This window comes from Pholcus phalangioides, unplaced genomic scaffold (genome assembly GCF_987345545.1).
Source record: "Pholcus phalangioides strain wild (caught in Gottingen) unplaced genomic scaffold, Ppha-v1.0 ptg000017l_1, whole genome shotgun sequence".
In the NCBI taxonomy this organism is placed as follows: Eukaryota; Metazoa; Arthropoda; class Arachnida; order Araneae; family Pholcidae; genus Pholcus; species Pholcus phalangioides.
The window spans coordinates 26,765,282-26,784,838 of NW_028301610.1; positions in this window are offsets into that span (position 1 = coordinate 26,765,282).

The window sequence follows — 19,557 nt, forward strand, 5'->3', positions numbered from 1 at the left end:
TTCACTTGAAACGTATATGCACCTGGTAAAAAATTTAATTCCCTCCTTCCCCCGTACAAGACTATTGAAAAAGACGATTAAGTCAGCAACATTTGTGCGTCATTCTTAACTTCAAGAATTTTGAAGTCCTATATTACGACACGATCTTAACCATTCGATGGGTTTATCACCCAAGATTGTCGTTTAGGACAGATACAAATAAGGTGAAAAAAAGGCGTATCATCAATATAGTGGAAGAGAAATCATTAACTACACAAGTATTACAGTGGGTTTATTCAGTAAAATAGTTAGTATGCTTTAAAAAAAAGGAATAAAAGAAAACATTAAAAAATTATAAAGAAACGCTAAAATTGGCAAAATCATTGAAAATGATCAAAAATACACTAAAAATTGAAAATTATAGAAAAACATTAAAAGTTAAAAATATGATGAAAAATTTCATTGTCTTGGACAAAAAGTGTGCTTGCCACTTGCTACAATTACAATTTGGATTACCAACAAAAATAATTTTTAACACAATAATTTTTGTGTGTTTGCCTTATCCTTGCAAAGGATTACGAACAAAAATTATTGTGTTAAAAATTATTTTTGTTGGTAATCCAAATTGTAATTGTAGCAAGTGGCAAGCACACTTTTTGTCCAAGACAATGAAATTTTTCATCATATTTTTAACTTTTAATGTTTTTCTATAATTTTCAATTTTTAGTGTATTTTTGATCATTTTCAATGATTTTGCCAATTTTAGCGTTTCTTTATAATTTTTTAATGTTTTCTTTTATTCCTTTTTTTTAAAGCATACTAACTATTTTACTGAATAAACCCACTGTAATACTTGTGTAGTTAATGATTTCTCTTCCACTATATTGATGATACGCCTTTTTTTCACCTTATTTGTATCTGTCCTAAACGACAATCTTGGGTGATAAACCCATCGAATGGTTAAGATCGTGTCGTAATATAGGACTTCAAAATTCTTGAAGTTAAGAATGACGCACAAATGTTGCTGACTTAATCGTCTTTTTCAATAGTCTTGTACGGGGGAAGGAGGGAATTAAATTTTTTACCAGGTGCATATACGTTTCAAGTGAATTTAAAGTGATAAAATTTGTCTTAATCAAAGTATAATCCCCAGCATTAATGGTCATATGGGTGAGAATCACTGTGTATTTAATGATATGGGTGTTTCGTAATTGATATGATGTTCGAGATGGGAGTTATCAAGCCTCGATGTCATTTAGCTGATAGCTGAGAATCATAAAATTCATGACAAAAAATTCTCGAATTCTGTCCCTTGAGGCCACATGGTGTATATTCGTTATATGTGTATGTCTTTTTTTCTTTTTCTTCTGAATTCCTTTTCGTGTGTTATTGGCCCGTATTTGTGTAATGTGTATGTGTGTGTATTTGTTTGCTTACAATAAAAAACCATACAGAGATAATAAACATTAGAGAAATTGCAGAAAGAAACCTCGACGCAAATTTGTTTTTATCGAAAATGCAAGTTTTATCTAAAAATAATTCTTTGAAACATAGCGAATGATGAGATCCAAATATAAGTTTGAGTTTGTATAGGCCTACAAAGAGTAAAATAATCGAATCCGTATTTTAGTAACTCAAAACGATCAAGGTTTTCTGTTTTAATTGGTAAAGATGATACAGAAAAGTTATACATAAGTGTGTTTTTATCAAAAAAAAAATTGGTAATTTGAAAAATCAGGTAAAATGTATGGAAATAAATTAATGCATTGAAAGAATGTCACGTGAAAGAGCTGAATTAAATCTCATCATATTGAACATCATTCGAAAATTGTATGAATCCAAATCCATTTGAAAAATTTAGTTTAGAAAATGGAAGTTAATTTGGGTTTAAATATAAAAGTGGAAAATATATTATGGAGTAGAGAAAAAAAACAAGCCAGAGTATGAGTTAAAAGACGTTGAATGAATCGATGATCTTAGTAAAATCCCTTTGATTTCGCGGGAATAGAGAAGTTGAAAATTGCAGTATGGATGCAAATGATTGCAATATCAAAGCTATGGACAAAGCAAATGCAGAAATGTATGAGAACAAATACATAGCTAACCATCATATGCGAATCACATCGAAACCTATGTAATTTCAAAGATGAGAGAAAAATGAATTCATAACCACCGTATGAGAAGAGAATTAATACGGAAGATTCGTCTTGATTTGTTTGAAAAGAATACATGCAATCGACGTAGTTACTCCGGATTTGAAAAAACTCTAACAAAGTGTATTTTACAATATTAGATAAATATGGAAATTTTTAACTTTAGTATTGCTGCTCTTGTTTGGCAGTCGGAGAACAAACCAATTAATTGATTCGTTTTAAAGCATAACGGTTAGGTGAGGCCTTGAACATCGCTGTGAAATCTATGAAAAACTAGAAAAACGAGATTTAACCCATTCCGTTGAATATATGAAAAAATGAAAATAATCTAAGAAGAATAATTTATGTATAAAAAATCATTTCATTTCGTTAAATCTTGTAATTTTGTGTGAAAGTAAATGTAAAATCTGTCTTGTTTCAATGTTTAAAGCCTTGTTTCTTTTGCACTTTTCATCATAAGATAAGAATTTTGTCTTATTTATGTTGTGTTTGTATGTGTTTTTCTTTGTCTATTTTATATTTTTTATTTGACATTAATAATTCTGTCTTGCTAATGTTGTGCGTTTTTTTTAATATTTTGTTTATTTTATTTATTTCCTTAATTATAACGTAATTTGCTTAATCTTCGGTGCCTCTAGATGGTAAACATGTTTCTCATAAATTCACCTTTTTCTGCATGTATAAAAAGAACAAATTCAATTTGATTTGAAGTGGAATGTGTCAAAATTAGTAAAAGATAGTAAACTGAATGAGAGGATAACCACTGAGAATTCAGTCCTTCATCAAGAAAAAAAAATCGAGTATAACCGAATCAAAGATTGAAAACCAAAAACTGTTTTGGGAAAGCATTCACTGAGAACTTTTACGAAAGGAATAATGAATGAAAGATTCCTACTAAATAATTTAGAGAGAAATAATGCTCGGTTAATAATATAGTCATTCTAAGTTATGATATGACATGCGATTTAGAAATAGTGAAAAAAAAGACTCATATTGGTAGTTGACTTTCATATTGAATTTTTTTTTTTTTCAATCGTTTTTATCACTTTTAATGTTTTTTTATCCCTTTTCTTAGAGTATAATTATTTTATTGGTTACACACACTTGCTTCTGAGAACATTGTAACTTTTATTCTTTCTCGCACCAATGTTATGAAGGATGTCCACTCTTTAGTTGACACACATCATAACAGAAACCGCAGTTTATTTTTTTTTAGCCTTTATCATTGTCATCAGTAACCGAAACCTCTCCTCTCGTCTTTTAAGAAAATGTTCGTTTCAGTGAATGGTAGCAGTTGACTGCGTGCACTTTAGATGTTTGTGCATATGTATGGTATGGAACAGTGATATCTAAGGAATAATGCTGCAAGAATATTTTTATGGGCATCTTTTTCTCAGCCATCTCTTTGGGCATTTTGCCTGTTGTGGCGTTGTATTTGTATTTGAATATAATCAGCAAAATCATTCTTCAAATCAGGAAAAATTGAATGTTTATAGTGTGGTGATGAAAATCTCTATGAAGTTTCCGCTGAAGAATTCAGTAATGTTATATTGAAATCGTTGTATGCAGCGAGGGTGCTTGGAGAGAAACATATTCGAATACATTTAAATTTAGTAAGAATATATATTCAAACAACCATCTCATAGTTAATTATTTTGATCTGTTTTATTTTTTCAGTTGTTAATACAGCTATTTATGTTAGTATTTTATTTATTTCATAGTATTATTATTTTTTATTTTCATTTGTTTTTGCTTCATTTTATTAATCATTTAATATTTCAATTTCATTGTTATTTTTACTACCGCTATGTTAATTTTATTGATAGTTTTTGCATTTATTTATTCAATTTTTTTTCATGTCTTTATCTTATCTATTGGATTTTTGTCTTTGTTATTTTATTTGTATTATCATTTTATTTTATTTCATTTAATTTTTTAATTATTCAAATTTTAACATTAGTTTTATTCGTTCTTTTGTTATTTTTTAATTCTTTATTTAATTTACTCATCGTAATTATTTTATCTATTTGATTTTTATTATCTTTGTGTAATCATTTTATTTTCATTGTTAGTTTTTTCACTCCTTTATTTTTTTTCATCGTTACTATTTCATGTTTCATTTTTTCATTACTTTTGTTATTTTATTTATATTAGATTATTATTTTTAGTCGTTCAAAATTATTTATTTCTGTAATTATATCTTATTTTTATTGTTTTGAAGACTTATTTCGATTAATTTTTTTATATAAAACGTCATTTTTGTTTTACTTTTTTAAAATTTGTTTTAAATCGTTTTTAATTCTCAATTTTTCTACAATGTTTCTTATTTTAAAACGATTCAGCGTTAACGGCAATACAGTAGATCGACAGCGAATTAGAAAAAAAATTGTATGGTGAGAAGCAAGTTGGAAAAAATAGTTATAACGACTGACAAACAACATAATGCAAACTATTTACTGAGACAAGTCTGAGATAAATAGAAGTTTGATTTGTAAATAAATTTGAGATTCTTAACTAGATATTTTTCTTTTTTCTAAATACATTGTTTTAGGATACGTTTGAAATCATAATACAATCAAATTGGAATAAAAGGAACTGCTAAAATTTTCGGATCCTTTCTTTGCACGGATGCCTTCTATGTGGTTGAACACTGTCAGCTAGAGGGATAAGTAAGAGAACATAAATACATCAGCGAATAACAGTGATAACAGGGGCGTAAAGACATGCTTTAAAGTCGTAACATGACGTCGTCAAAACACATATCATTGGGGGAAGGAAAGAGACGGGAAGTGCCGAGACAAGGTGAGAATTCTGGCAAAAACCGGAAATTAGGACAAAAGCCCCCTCTTAGATAGTGGAAACGCTCTGGAGTGAAATGTCCCGTTTTTTCAAAATATAGTCACCCGATACTCGATGAGTCTAGAAGCTTGTCAAAAATATTTACAGCGTCCGTAGTCCTCAATGATCCGTAGTCCCTAATTACCAATAGAAATAAGTCAACACAGAAGTCAAAAATAATGGCGATAAGTCACAGGAAGTCTCTTAATAGAAAACAGTAGAGATAAGACACCGGAAGTCGTTTAATGAACAACAGATGTCACTTAATAAACGCCGGAAGTCTCTTAATAAACACCGGAATTGAGATAAGACACCGGAAGTCGCTTAATGAGCAACAGATGTCACTTAATAAACACAGGAAGTCGCTTAATGAACAACAGATGTCACTTAATAAACACAGGAAGTCGGCATTCTGTAGAGATAAACAACGGAGGTCACCTAATACACAACAGAGGTCACTTGATAAACACCGGAAGTCGGTTAATTAACGGCAGATGTCAATAAACACCGGATGTCGGCATTCTGTAGAGATAAGACACCGGAAGTCTCTTAATCGAAAGCAGATGTCACTGAATGACCGGATGTCGGCATTCTGTAGAGATAAACAGCGTAGGTCAATAGCGATAAGGCAGCAACAGCCAATAGCGATAAGACACCGGAAGTCGCTTAATGAACAACAGATGTCAATAAACACCGGATGTCGGCATTCTGTAGCGATAAACAGCGTAGGTCACCTAATAGACAACAGAAGTCACTTGATAAACACCGGAAGTCGCTTAATTAACAGCAGATGTCACTTAATGACCGGAAAAGAGATAATTTGTAATTATACATCTCGTACTATAGTAGATACCTCGTACTATATCTCAACACCGGAAGTCATTTAATTAACAACAGCTGCCACTTAACACCGGAAAAGAGATAAGACACCTCGTACTATATCTCAACACCGGAAGTGTGACGTCACTTCCGGCGGTGGAGTGGGGCCCATACTACTCGAGACACCAAATTACTGCGCAGTTGCTAAATGCCCAAATAGCCATTTTCAATCATGGAGGTATAATACCCATCGAGCTTTACATTACTGGAGGGAGTATGATGTCAGAGGTCTTCGCCTTGGCAGTGCTGAGAACGTTGTCCGCTACATCATTCGCCGAAAGATCACGTGACTTTGTGAAAACACACACACACAATCGCCCGTTATTTTCTTATGCCATAAATAGCAATTTAAAACAATAAATGAAAAAAAATTTCAGCATCAATGAAATAATTCCAAAATTAGTAAAGATAATTTCAGCATTAATGAAAGTTAATTCCAAAATTAAGGAAAGAGGTAATTCCAGAATTAATGAAAGGGATAATTCCAGAATTAATGAAAGGGATAGTTCCAGAATTAATGAAAAGGATAATTCCAGAATTAATGAAGGAAAATTTCAAAATTAATGAAATAAATTCAGCATTAATGAAAGAAATTATTCCAGTATTAATGAAATTTAATATATTTTTTTAATCTTTAGATGAGTTCTCTATCCTTTTTTTGAATCTTTAGAAGCAATATTTAGAGACCGAACTGTACATTTCAATGGAGAAATTGCCAGGCACGAACTTTGTTTTCATCGAGTCACGTGATTCGTTTGTATTCGATGTCGCTGCCGTCGTGGCGGCTGGGGATAGAACTTAATACACCTCGTATATGAAGGCGTCTTAGCTGGGGATGCTCCTTCCAGTAATTACATTAGCATTCGCCCTGAAAATTCACTGCCAATTCTTTTAAACGTGTCGTCAAGTCGAAGAAATTTGTAATTTTTACAAAAAAAAAATTGTTCAATGAAAAAATTAATGAGCAGTTCAATTTTTATTTCCTACGCAGTTCAACCACATTTCTTACATTTGATTTTAAGTGTAATTTATTTTTTTAAAAAGTCATCAAAAGAGGGGGGGGGGTGGTTTATTAAAAGTCATTCAACCAATTTTGTGGCGACAGATTTCTTTCAACATGACGGCACACGTGTAACAAAGGATTATTTTAAAGATAAATTTCTGAAGAAAAAAATTAGTGACACGATGTATGTCCTTCAAGTTCACGCCGAAACATTCGGGTCCTTTTTTTGTTCTATTAAATTTACCAAACATGACTTAACTCAGTCTCCCTGGGCACGGCCCGGGGATCTCAAGTGCAGAGGGCCTCATGAAAATGAGATGCGATTCAAATTTCCGAGAGTAAGCATAGGCTAGAGTAGATTGCCTAGGCAGACACTTCTGGCCAGGTGGGGAGCTAAGAAAAACCACTAATCCTAAATATTTTCAGTGTTTGGGGCCCACCCTTTTTTCAATTTAACCACTTCGCTCACAAGCAATTGGTAAGAAATTCGGATGATCTCTGATGAATTGGTGATAAGTACGATACAAGTTTTGATAACCTTGTTCTAACGTAATGTAATGTTAGGAAAAGGAAGGGGGGAAAAGAAAAGTAAGAAAAAAACCAAAATGAAAGGAAAACAGTTATATTACTCTCTCTCTTATCTGTAAGTATAACAGATAAGAGATTGGTATGAAGTATATTTTTCTTTTCAGCAAAACACTAACCCCCCTCCTCCCTTGTCATCAAAAGTCAGCAAATCCGAAACCCCCTCCCCCCTCGATGCTTACGTAATACTTGAATGACCCCTTATCAACCTCACTCGAAGAAAAGTTAGTGGAAACTGACGACACGATGATCGCTGGAAGAAAACTCGTTCCCCACCGAAACATGTTCAACAAGATCCTCGGAACTAGTAAGAATTAAATCCAAAATAGCAGTACTCCTAGTGGCTTTTGATACATGCTGATGTAATTATCGAGCACCAACTTAAGAAAGTCTCTTTCATATTGATCTCTATAGCTGAAAGGTTCTTCCAATCGATACTCGGGTAATTGAAATCCCCTAGTATGACAACTCTCTTACGCTTACACGTGTAGGAAATTTCATGAAATTTTGAGGTGTAGTTTGGATCCCTATTCGGTGTATTGGAAAGCCCCCTAGATGTTGAATTTTGAAATATGCCTTTTTAGTGAACCTCTACATTACAAACTAAAACTACTGACCAAATTTCACAATTATAGCTATAGCTGTTTCGGCTCAGCATAATTTCACTATATAACCTTTGAACCCTCTTATGACCCCCTTAGGGGTTTCGAATTTTAAAAGTCGTCTTTCAAAACTAGTGTTGCATCTGATTTTTCAGTGCTGCCACCTATATTTCAGAAGTGAAGTGTGATGATTGAATATTTGTACTGTGTGTAGCCCTGTCGGCCTCTGGGGAGTGACTTTTTAACGGGGAGATTGGTCACATTTGCGCCTCGAATTTGGGAGCCACAGAAAATCAAACTCTGCCGACTACCACTATGGGGAAAGTGAGGCTAGAACCCGGGTCCCTGCGATGCAAAGCCGCTTGAAAGGTAATGCAGCTTTGCGGCGATGCGAGTCCGTCACTATGACCACTGGACCACCACAGCAGCAGCATCATTGTCCTCGCATAAGATGTTGACTAGCACGTACCGCACACACGCCAATTTCTTTGATGGAAGTTTGGCTGTTTGATGTGGGACCGGATGCTAATCATTCCGGCTTCGGGCTGTGGCGATCTTTGCAAGTCCTAACAATTCTTCCTTGGACCTATGTCAGTGCAAACCATGACGGCTTCAGGAGTATAATTGCCCTATTTGATGGACTCAACGCAGATACTTACTGGGCTGTATGAGGCTCGATTATCTCCATCCAGACCACCAGACCAGAATGAAATTTTTCTTCCCGGGCCTGGCTCTTTCGAACCATCTGCGGGCTTACAAATTGTGGCCACGGGGACCACGTATGAAGGGAAAGACAAGAGAGTATGTGTATGATTTAAAGTGCATGTGTATTGGGAAAGTTTGTCAAGTAGGGATTTTAAATGGTCTCTGGTCGAGTTTAAATTTAAATTAAATTTTAAATTTAAACAAATGTTTGCAGGTAAAATGCCGGCAGCAACCTTCGTGTGTTAGTTCTATTACGATTATGTTTCGCTGTGAAGAAGGCGATTATGCGACAAGGTATCTGCGCTTCTGCTCGCACGGGATTGGCTCGCACGATCTCGATCCCTGGTTGGCTGGACCTGTAATCGATATAGATTAGTAACAAGAAGAGAAATTTCAGAGATAGAATTAGTGTGTTATTTTTCAAAGTTCGGAAAATGGTAGAAGTCAAAAATACAAAAAAAAACCGATATTTTTTTTTTTTTAGAACAAATTTTTAAGTTTTTTTTGAAGAAGGGTTTTCTTTTTCAATTTTTTCAAGAGAAAAGGTGGGTGAAAAGAAATCAAGAGAAGTTGAGAAAATTCCGATTAGATAAAATGCTGAAATAAAATAAGTTCATGAGAGCATCATCTCGTCAATCTTTGACCAAGATATTTCCCGCTTCAACAAGAAATTTGTCGATAATGGCTCTCCTTTCTTTGCCAGAGTTAAGCTTCATTATATCCTCAAAGCAGGATTTTGCGAATTCGTACATCTCGTACGTAGAATTGTGGCTTATCGCCGACTCAGAGTCAGAAGTGTCCGCAATGTCGTCCGCGGATGTGGCCGTAGGTGTCTCAGCACTGGTTCCTGCCGGTTCTTCGGACGGCGGGCTGCTGGGCTCTGTCTGCTGAGAAGAATTTTTGAAGTTTCCTCTGAAGTCCGTAGACGTTCTGATGTCCGTAGGTTTTGGACTTTAAAATTTTTTGCCGTTGCTGTCCCTGAATTTTTTTTAAGTTTTGCGGCAACTCGGTAGACTGAGTGCTGAAGTCCGTAGGGCTGGACTTAACTGGTGCACAGGGTGCCGCGGGACTTGTGGAAATTTTTCCAGACACTATCAGGCAGGAAGGTAGCTTTCCCGTAGTCTTTGGACGATTTCGTTACGGTGAACGATTTTATCTTTTCTTTTGGCGCTGGGTAGCGGCGCTTTTTTGCCGGGCGGTTGGTTTCGGCTATCAAGTTCCTTTCAGCTGCCTTGAAAGCTTCACATTTCCGATATGAAGCCGGGTGGTTTTTTCCACAGTTCACACAGACCGGGGGGTCTTTACCGGTGACATTTCCGCACGGCTGCCCGGGGTGAGAGTTAGCCCATTTAATGCACCTGGGGGGAACGAACAGTCACTTTCGCTGTGGGTCCATCGCTGGCATCGGATACATCTTTTTGGCTCCGGGAGGCCGGGCCTTCTCCTGTAAGGGGCATGCCGACGATCACATGTCGTAAACGGGACAGTTCAGAGAATCTAGTGATGTTGTCGTCCCTTGGAATTGTAATTTTCCAGATCGCTAGACGTTTCCGGTCTCGTCTTTTTGTTGTGAGCTGAAAATATTCAGGATTTTGAACCCCATTTTTTCGAGCTCGTCTCTGATATCCGCTGCGCTCGTGTCTATGTCAAGGCCTTTTAGCACATAGTTTGCTGTGCTTTTTTCCTCTTTCGTGTAGTTGAGGATTTCTATGCCTTTTTCTCGGCATAGTTGGAGCACGGAATCGTGATCTCTAGAGCTCTGGAGTAAAATTCTGTAGCTATCTTTTAACAGTTTAACTTCGAACTTATTTGTGCACTTTTGTTCGATAGATGGCGCCAGATTGGACCAGCTACCCTCTATTCGAATTTCAACGGGAAAGTGTTTGCCTTGGCCGATTGAGTCCGTGGCTGGGTCCAGGATCCCATCCGGGCGCGTAGGGCGTGGGTGGTTGGGATCGGTAACTCAGGAGCTATATGCTTTCCTGGGTTTCCCCGTACTCGCGTTGCGTCCTCCGACGTTCTTCTCCTTCCTCCGCTCGTCCCGTCATCCGTCTGGGACCGACACAAGCTTCAGGAGTAGGCGGGGCCTCTGTATTGCTGCCGTTTTGTGATTGGCGGCTCTTGTGCATTGCTTTGACGAGATTTGGCTTCGTCTCCGGCATTTTCCCATTTTTTTGTGTCTTTCTTCCAGTTTGAATTGCCTGGAGTTTCAGGAATTCTTGAAGTTCCAGAGTATCAGCATGACCTATCTGGGCTTTCACTGTAGCAAGTCCACATTTGTTCACAGCTAGAAGTTCACTGAAGCTAACCCAGTGGATTTCATCAGGATCTATCGGTCCATTTCCTATGGGTTTTAGTTTGCTGTAGTCAATGACTTTGCGAAGGACTGCATCACCTTTACATGTTTGTTGGAGATTTGCTTGTCTTTTCATTTTCTGGAAGGTTGAGAATTTCCGCTCCGAAAACTTGAGTAGTTCTCTTGCAGCTTTGGCTCGAACTTTGGTCTCGGCTTCTGTGTCCTCGGATAGCTGGACAATTTCGGACCATCTCCAGTTCTGCGAGTCCATCATGATGTCATGGAAAAAACAGCAAATTTTAGTTTTGCTAGACATGTTGATATTAAGTTAAGACAGCTTTTAGTTTTAGGATTAATTTGAATTACTGAACAGTTATGGCTCCGACTGAGTACGGGCCGTAGATGATAAGTTGGTCTATCATTTTAGGAGCAAAAAATTTATGCGTCTGTCTCCTACGATGTCTGGGGTCCTCTCTCGTGTTTATTTAGATTGTTTGTAGATTATCTCGATGAGCGTGCGAGTATAGTGAACGTTGGTTTCCGGTTCTGCAAATCCATGCCGTTATGGATTGGACGTGAATTTCAGGTTCTTTAAACCAATCCATAACGGCGCAAACTTGCAGAATCGGAAACCAGCGTGCACTATGTTCGCACCCTGAAATTTGAGGGATCACATACATAAACTCATTAATAATACAAAAATATAAGACGACCATCGGGTCGCCACTCGATGAATTTTTTTCATACGTCTTACATGACTGAATTCTTTCTTCCAAAACCGCATTTCGCCCGGTACTCTTTCAAACGGCACGTGCGTGCAAGCTTCTGATTGGTTGAGAACCCCTATCACGCGCTATGCTCCCTGTATGGATAGTACGCGGTCCCGTGTAACAAAGTTTTTTACATGGCTCCCAATCAAAAAAGCAATTAAATTTGCAATATTGAGAAAGAAATTTATAATGAAACAATTGAAGAAAATTTTATTCAGACATCGACGATTAAAATTTTCGATTTTTACCACTTTTAACGTGCTAAAATGAACAGTTATGTAAAAATTCAAGACTTACCATTCAGTACTTATCATTATTTTCAAATGAAAAGCGGCAAAAAATGAGTTCCAACTGCTGACATTTCGACAATAATTTTGGTTGAAAAAACAAATGTTTACTAAAGGGCCATTCAAGTATTACGTAAGCAGATTTTTAGCCATTTTTGACCCCCTTCCCCCCCCCCCGTCAGCAAAAGTCAGCAAAACACCGACCGCCCCCCTCCCCTTGTCAGCAAAATTTCGTCAGCAGCTTAGAATATTTCATATCTTCAAAAAGGGTGATTGATGACGTAAGCAACGTTCAAATCCCTCCTCGTCATCAAAAGTCAGCAAATCCGAACCCCCCCCCCCCCGTCGATGCTGACGTAATACTTGAATGACCCCTAATTTATCTTGAAATTTATATATGTGCGCAAGAATTACTTTTGCATTTCTCTCAAATATCATTAAGGACAAAGCTATCTAAACTTAATTATAACTTGCGATTGCTTCACTTAACTTCAAATGGGCCTGAAAGTACAACAAATCGCACTTGTGCGAGGGTAACCCTGAGGTTTTAGCAGCCCTCAGAGACAGCATAACAGCTATTTAGTTGATTTATATTTACATGCATTGAAAGATCATTGAAAACATTCTTGTTTTTCAGCTTTTATTTCAACGCATTTTTTGGGTTAGAAATAATTTAGAGAAGTTTCGTTCAAATGCAGTTTAGAGAAACTCCACGAAAATTAGAACAATGTTTTAAACTTAAAAGTAAAATAATTGCCATCAAAGTAACAGAACCCCACGGTAACCAATGGGTTACAGCAAGATTAAGAAAAAAGTAAAAATTTCACCTGTAGAATTATCACACACATCTGCAAGAATGATATGCAAATTTCAGGAAGCCACCAGATGATGCCGATAGTACGTCACAATGACGAGAGTGTAAGAAGATATAAAGAATGGTGGCAAAGAAGTAAAATTGTTCACAAGAGTTCTGTAAGGCGCTCAGTGCCATAAGCGAATAGTTATGACACAGAGGACGCATGTGGATGATTTTTTTACGTGCTAGAATCATCGGCCGCCTGGAATGTGGGCGTACTCAGATGGAAGTATCCGAGGAACTTGGAATTGCCCAAAGTGTCATCTTTAGGCTTTGGCAACGATTCCAAGATAACGGAAATGTCAGTAGACGTTACAGTACAGGTCGCCCCCGAGTTACAACGCCGAATGAAGACCGGTATTTGGCAGTAACTGCCAAAAGAAGCAGACGGAGCACAGCATCCGACCTGTCTCGTCAGCTATCTGCAGTCACGGGTACCACAGTTCAAGGCAAACCGTGTACAGACGTTTGGGAAATATTGGTCTATATGCTCGCAGGCCTGTCAGATGTGTTCCGCTCACTGTCGGCAACGATTAGCCTGGAGTAGAGAACATGCAATGTGGACATCGTCACAGTGGGCCTGTGTGATGTTTTCCGACGAGTCCAGGTTTAGCTTGCAGTCTGATTCACGTCGGACTTTCATTTGGAGAACGACAGGTATCAGTTACCCCCAAGACATCATTGAACGACACAGTTACGGTGGTGCAGCATTGCTCGTTTGGGGTGGAATTATACTGGGTTCCAGAACTGATCTGCATGTTCAAACCGGAACCATGAAAGCCCAAATTTATCGGGACATCATTCTGGAACAACATTTACGTTTGTTTAGGGGTGCCATGGGGTGCCAGAATTTGTGTTTATGGATGACAACGCCCGTCCTCACCGAGCAAACACCGTAAACGAATGCCTTGAATCTGAGGATATAACCCGTATGGAATGGCCAGCATTCTCACCTGACTTGAATCCGATAGAGCATGTGTGGGACATGCTTGGCCGACGAGTTGCAGCCCGTCAACCACCTCCTACATGTGTACCGGAACTTCGGAGAGCATTGCTTGCTGAGTGGAGTGATCTTCTCCAAGATCAGATCGATAATTTGATACTCAGCATGCCTAGGCGTTGTACGGACTGTATTTCATCGCATGGGAGACATACAATGTATTAACCATCATACCAACCATGTAATAGTAAGTTTTTGTAAAGGAGATATTTTTTACAATTGCTCCAGGGAGCAAAAATCGTAGTTTTTATGAATGGTATCATACATACACCATTTGTTCTTTATCTTTGGTTTAATAAATGGGCTTTATGAATAAGTAACGTTTGTTTTGTTTCTGAACCTTTATTTGCCGGAGCTGGCATTATCCTTAATTTATGGACATGAGTGTAGATTGAAGGGCTTGGACAGCCGCTTCTTTTCCGGTTTGTTTGCACTTTCGTTCTATTTCGAAGGGCTCGGACAGCCGCGTTCATTCGGGCTTTCATATTCGTTCCACCTTGAAAAGCCACTTATGTGCGAGAGTTTGAACAGTCGCGTTCACATACGCGCCCGAGCAGCAGCAACTTTCGTTCTAGTTTGCGGAGGTGACAGACGCTATCCGACCCTTGGAAGTGATGGGCTTGCACTCCAGTACACACTTCGCTAGCGCAAGTCTGTCAACAACATCGAGACGCTTGGCACTATTTCATACGCTCTCTTATACTCCTCTCTATTAACACTCCGCCCCGTAACAACTTTCAAAGTTCGTATCATCATCTATTCGTATACTCTGTCTTTCCTACACCACCCCTCTTTTTAGTTGCCGAAAGGCACTTCAGATCGATCTTCATTTTGATACGGATTCCGATCTTTCTCGTAAGTGAAATTTTGTTCCCATGTCACGTTTTTCTTGTGGGCATCCCTCGCTTTACGCGATCTCACTTTACCAGGTTTTTTCATGACGCGATCATTTTGCATACCAATTGATCGCGCAAAAATCTCGAGATCGATTATTTGATTATTTTTGTGGCACCACGGTCACCTATACTCGATGGCTTATTAGACCGGGACACAATTTATTGCCTTTTCCGAACAGCAGCGTTCGACATTTTGGCCTTTTTTTATACTCACCGAGGAGTTGGACTTCCTGCGGTAGCAATGTTTTCTGTGGTCATGTTGTAGCCGTATCTGTTGTACCCCCGTGTGAGGAAAGTTCCTGACTAGGACGAATCGGGTATCGAACTCCCGACAGCTCTAAACATCGTTTGGTGTTAACTATCGAGTATGATTCTTGTGGTCCTTTTGCTACGTACATATGACAGGTAGAGTTTGGTTATCGTGGTCCTTCTGTTATGCGTCTCGCAATAGAATGAGATTTCCATGGTCCTTCTGCTATGTAAATCTCGCGATAGATAGAGTATGGTATCCGTGGTCCTTCTGTTATGTACAGTACGCACAACTTTTATCCGAACGATGGCGATATCTTGGGTTCTAAAAGTTGTATAATGAAGCGGTTTTCACCAAAAATTATGGTTTGTGATTTTCTTCCCGACTATGTGCAATTCGTCTTGATGAAGGGTCATCTACATATTTAGTATTGTTCAAACTTCAAAATCTTCAATATAAACCATTGTTTTTTTTCTATCTTATCTGATTTATCCCATTGCATTGACCTAAAAATAAAATTTCATCGCTGTAAGTATAAAAATGAGAGAGATATGAATAAAAATGTGTTTGGGGACAATCCCAACATTGAGAAACTGAATTTTAAGTTTGATTGCAGGGGGAAAACACACACTAAAGAAGTTTCGAACGATAAATACGCCATATGCTACGCGAGTGTTTAGATTTAATGCTGTTGAAAAATAATTAATTTTTATTTTATGGAGGTGTGGAAAACAAACTTTTTTTTATTACTCTTCATTTTAGTGACTTTATATCCGTGATTGAACGAATATTTATATCATAATTATTTCAAATGATGTGTCACAAAGCAATTGCTTTGTGACGACAATTTCGTCAATTTAGAAAAAAATATAAGAATTTTCCGATGATCGTTGCACTATTTTAAATAATAATTTTGTTTCATTTTGCAATTCCCCAATTTTTAATAATGCTAAAAAAAAAAAATACGGATTAAACAAAATGCCATGGTTTTAGCAGAGACGACTCCAGCAATAGCCACTACCCTAAACTTGGCGCACACTAAGGTGATTTACGCTATTCGTTGAACCGTTATTTATTGATTATTATCTCCATAAATATTAACATCAATCTAATTGTATGGTATTAATTTGTGAATTCTTTGCACATTACTACATCTACCATTTCAGCTCATGAATGTTGTTTAAGGAATGAAACGAATTTCTGAAACAGTGGAAAATTACAAAATTTCGTTGTTTGTTTACTCGAATACTTAAAAAACAAAAAAATGTTTGAAAAACTGGATGGATGACTTATCTATCGTATCACCGTATACTTAAAACAATAATTGTCCATTTCATTAAAGTTATGAGCTTCGTATTTAAACATTTTCGCATAATTTGTAAGAGAAATTTCATGAGAAATTTTTCAATGAGTTTCAAATTTATATCTAGTATATGGTCCCTAAAAGTGGTCATTTTCATATAATCGCTCATATCTTGCGAAATAGAGGTCAGATTGGAATGAAAATTGATTCTCTTGTGTTTTCGACTATGCTGATTTGAATGAAGAGTAAAAATTAATGTAGCTTTTCTATTCATAAATTTTTGAAATGTTTTAATGATTCATCTCATATTTGAAAAAAAGCCAAGTTCTAAATGAGTAATAAAATTGTTTGGCCATTTAGAATCTATCATTTAAAATAAAAAGTAATGAGATACCTATATTATTTCAGCAATTATGCTCAAAAACAAGATGTTTCTGTTTAACATTACGACACTCATTTTTCAATAATTTATATTTCACTAACTGTTCGTTCAAAATTGATGAAATTTGATATTTCGGCATTTCTTGAGATACTGAATCCAAATATAGAAGAAAAAATGGGGTTACCATTGGACTCAAAATTTTTATCTATTTTTAACATCTAGATGACCCCTTGAGAAAAAATGAACTTAATACACTTATGGAAGATCTTAAACGAAGAAGAATGCTGCTACCTTTCCTTTTTTTTTTACAACAAATAGAACCCAAGATCTCGCCATCGTTCGGTTAAAAGTTGTGCGTACTGTACATCTCGCAATAGAGTATGGTTCCCGTGGTCTTTCTCCCATGAATATCACGTGATAGATGTAGCATAGTGGTTCACGTGGTCCTTCTGCTACGTACATCTCGTGATGGGTAGAGTGTGGTTCCCGTGGTACTTCTGCTACGTACATCAACCGATAGATAATATGGTTCCTGTGGTGCTTCTGTTATATGTCTCGCAATAGAGTGATTCCTGTGATCCATCTGCTACGTACATCTAGCGTATGGTTCTCGCGGTCCTTCTATGTGCATCTCGCGATACATATACTTTGGTTCTTGTGGTCCTTATGCTACGTACATCTCGCAATATGTGGTTCTCGTGGTCCTTCCGTTACGTACATCTCGCGATATGTGGTTCTCGTGGTCCTTCCGTTACGTACATTTCGCGGTAGAGAGAGTACGGTCTTCTGTTACGTACTCGCGATAGAGTATGGTTGTCATTGTACATCTATGTGCATCTCAGGATAGGGTATGGTTCTCGCGGCCTTTAAGCTATGAACATCTCGCGTTAGAGTGTGGTTCCGGTGGTCCTTCTTCTACGTACATCTCGCGATAGAGAGTGGTTCTCGCTGTCCTACAGCTATATACATCTGGCGATAGAGTGTGGTACCCGTGGTCCTTCTGTTATGTACATCTTGCAATAGACTGTCGTTATCGTGGTCCTGCTACGTACATTTAGCGATAGAGTATGGTTCTCGTGGTCCTTTTGCTATGTACATCTCGCAATAGAGTATGGATGTTTTACAAAAAAATATTCTTGCATTTCATCACCGATCTCCTCATGGAACACCAAGAAATCTTTGGCGGAGTACAGTTTGAGAGCCCTGAAAATCCCTAGGCTAAGGGTACTCACTGCTCAACCTTTAGGAGAGTGCGGACCACTTCATTGATTAGAAAAAGTGTCTCGGACCACTTAAGTGACCTGGAAATGTGTCGTGGGCTACTTGAGCGATCAGGATAACGTGCTGTGGACCACTTGAATCATTCAGAACTGTGCCACGGGCAATTTGAGAAATTCGGAACTGCGCCGCGGGCCGCTTAAATGCTCTGGAACTTTGCCACACTTCACTTAAGTAATATGTAAATATGTCATGTGGGTCACTTGAGGGATGTGAACTGTAACTTGGGCCACTTGAGTAATGTGGAACTGTATCACGGACCATTTGAGGAGTCCCACATCGATGGATTAGCTTACCAACCTCTCGATGAGTATAAAAACAGGCTACCGTTTGGAATCGGCAATAAATTGTAGGTCTCGGTCTAATTAGCCCTCGTGTGCGGAAAACGACCGTAGTGCGACAAAAATGATAAAATGATCACGGACCATTTGAATGATGTGGAACTGTCACGGGCCACATCAGTAAATGTGCCGTGGTGATCTGGAAATGCGTCGGGGCTGCTTAAGTGCTCTAGAACAGTGCCGTGGATCACGGAAGTGATCTGTAAATACGGTGTGGGATCACATTTGGTCCGTGGACTGGGTTGAGTATATACATGCTCTAGGCCAGCGGTTCTCAACCGGTGCTCCGCGGAGCCCTTGGGGCTCCGTGTGCACTTCCCGGGGGCTCCGCGGCGACTCGAGGAAAATAAAATAAATCAGTAAATTTGATAGATGATTAAAAAAAAGGGCCTACATAGTTCCAAAAATTTTACCCAAAAAGGGGCTTTTCGAATCAAACAAGGCTTTGAAATAGAAATTATATACTGAAAAGGGCTCCGTGAGTCAAAAAATGTTGAGAACCACTGCTCTAGGCTATACTAAAATCATTTACAACTGCTAAAAGTTTTGGCTTGAGGGTACATCAATACGTTCCAGAAAATTCCTATACCTATGGCCTACTCGGTAAGGTAAGTTGATGCGGGCCTCATGTTAAGTCGGGTCCATACCCACCGCTTTGCGCAGCAGAAAACTGGTTTTTGTGATGGAGCTGCGGATAGCTGGATCGATGTGGACGATGAACAGCGCAACCTTTCGTCGGCGTGCGATCCACTAGGAGTCAGTAAATCATAGGAATTTGCTTATTCATGCGCGTTGGACCACGTTTACTTGTTCCGACACGATGATTAGTAGTAGCGATCACTATATATCGACAGTATCTTGACAACTCACACCTCGCCCAGTTAGAATTTGTTCTGCCCTCTTCTGCTTTGTTTTGAGTCGCCACGAGTTCTTTTTGCGCACGTGCGCAGCGTATCGTTGCTGGAGTCATAGGCGTCAAAAGAGTGCAGCTTCAGTTGTACGCTGCACCCGGGCACGGTAGCCCAAGTCGATAAGATACTCACCTAAAGTACCAAAAGATGTTTAGAGGTGTCGCGAGTTCGATACCCGGTGTGTCCTTCTCAAGAAACTTTCCTGACATGGGTACAACAGAGACGTGGTGTGACAAAATGACG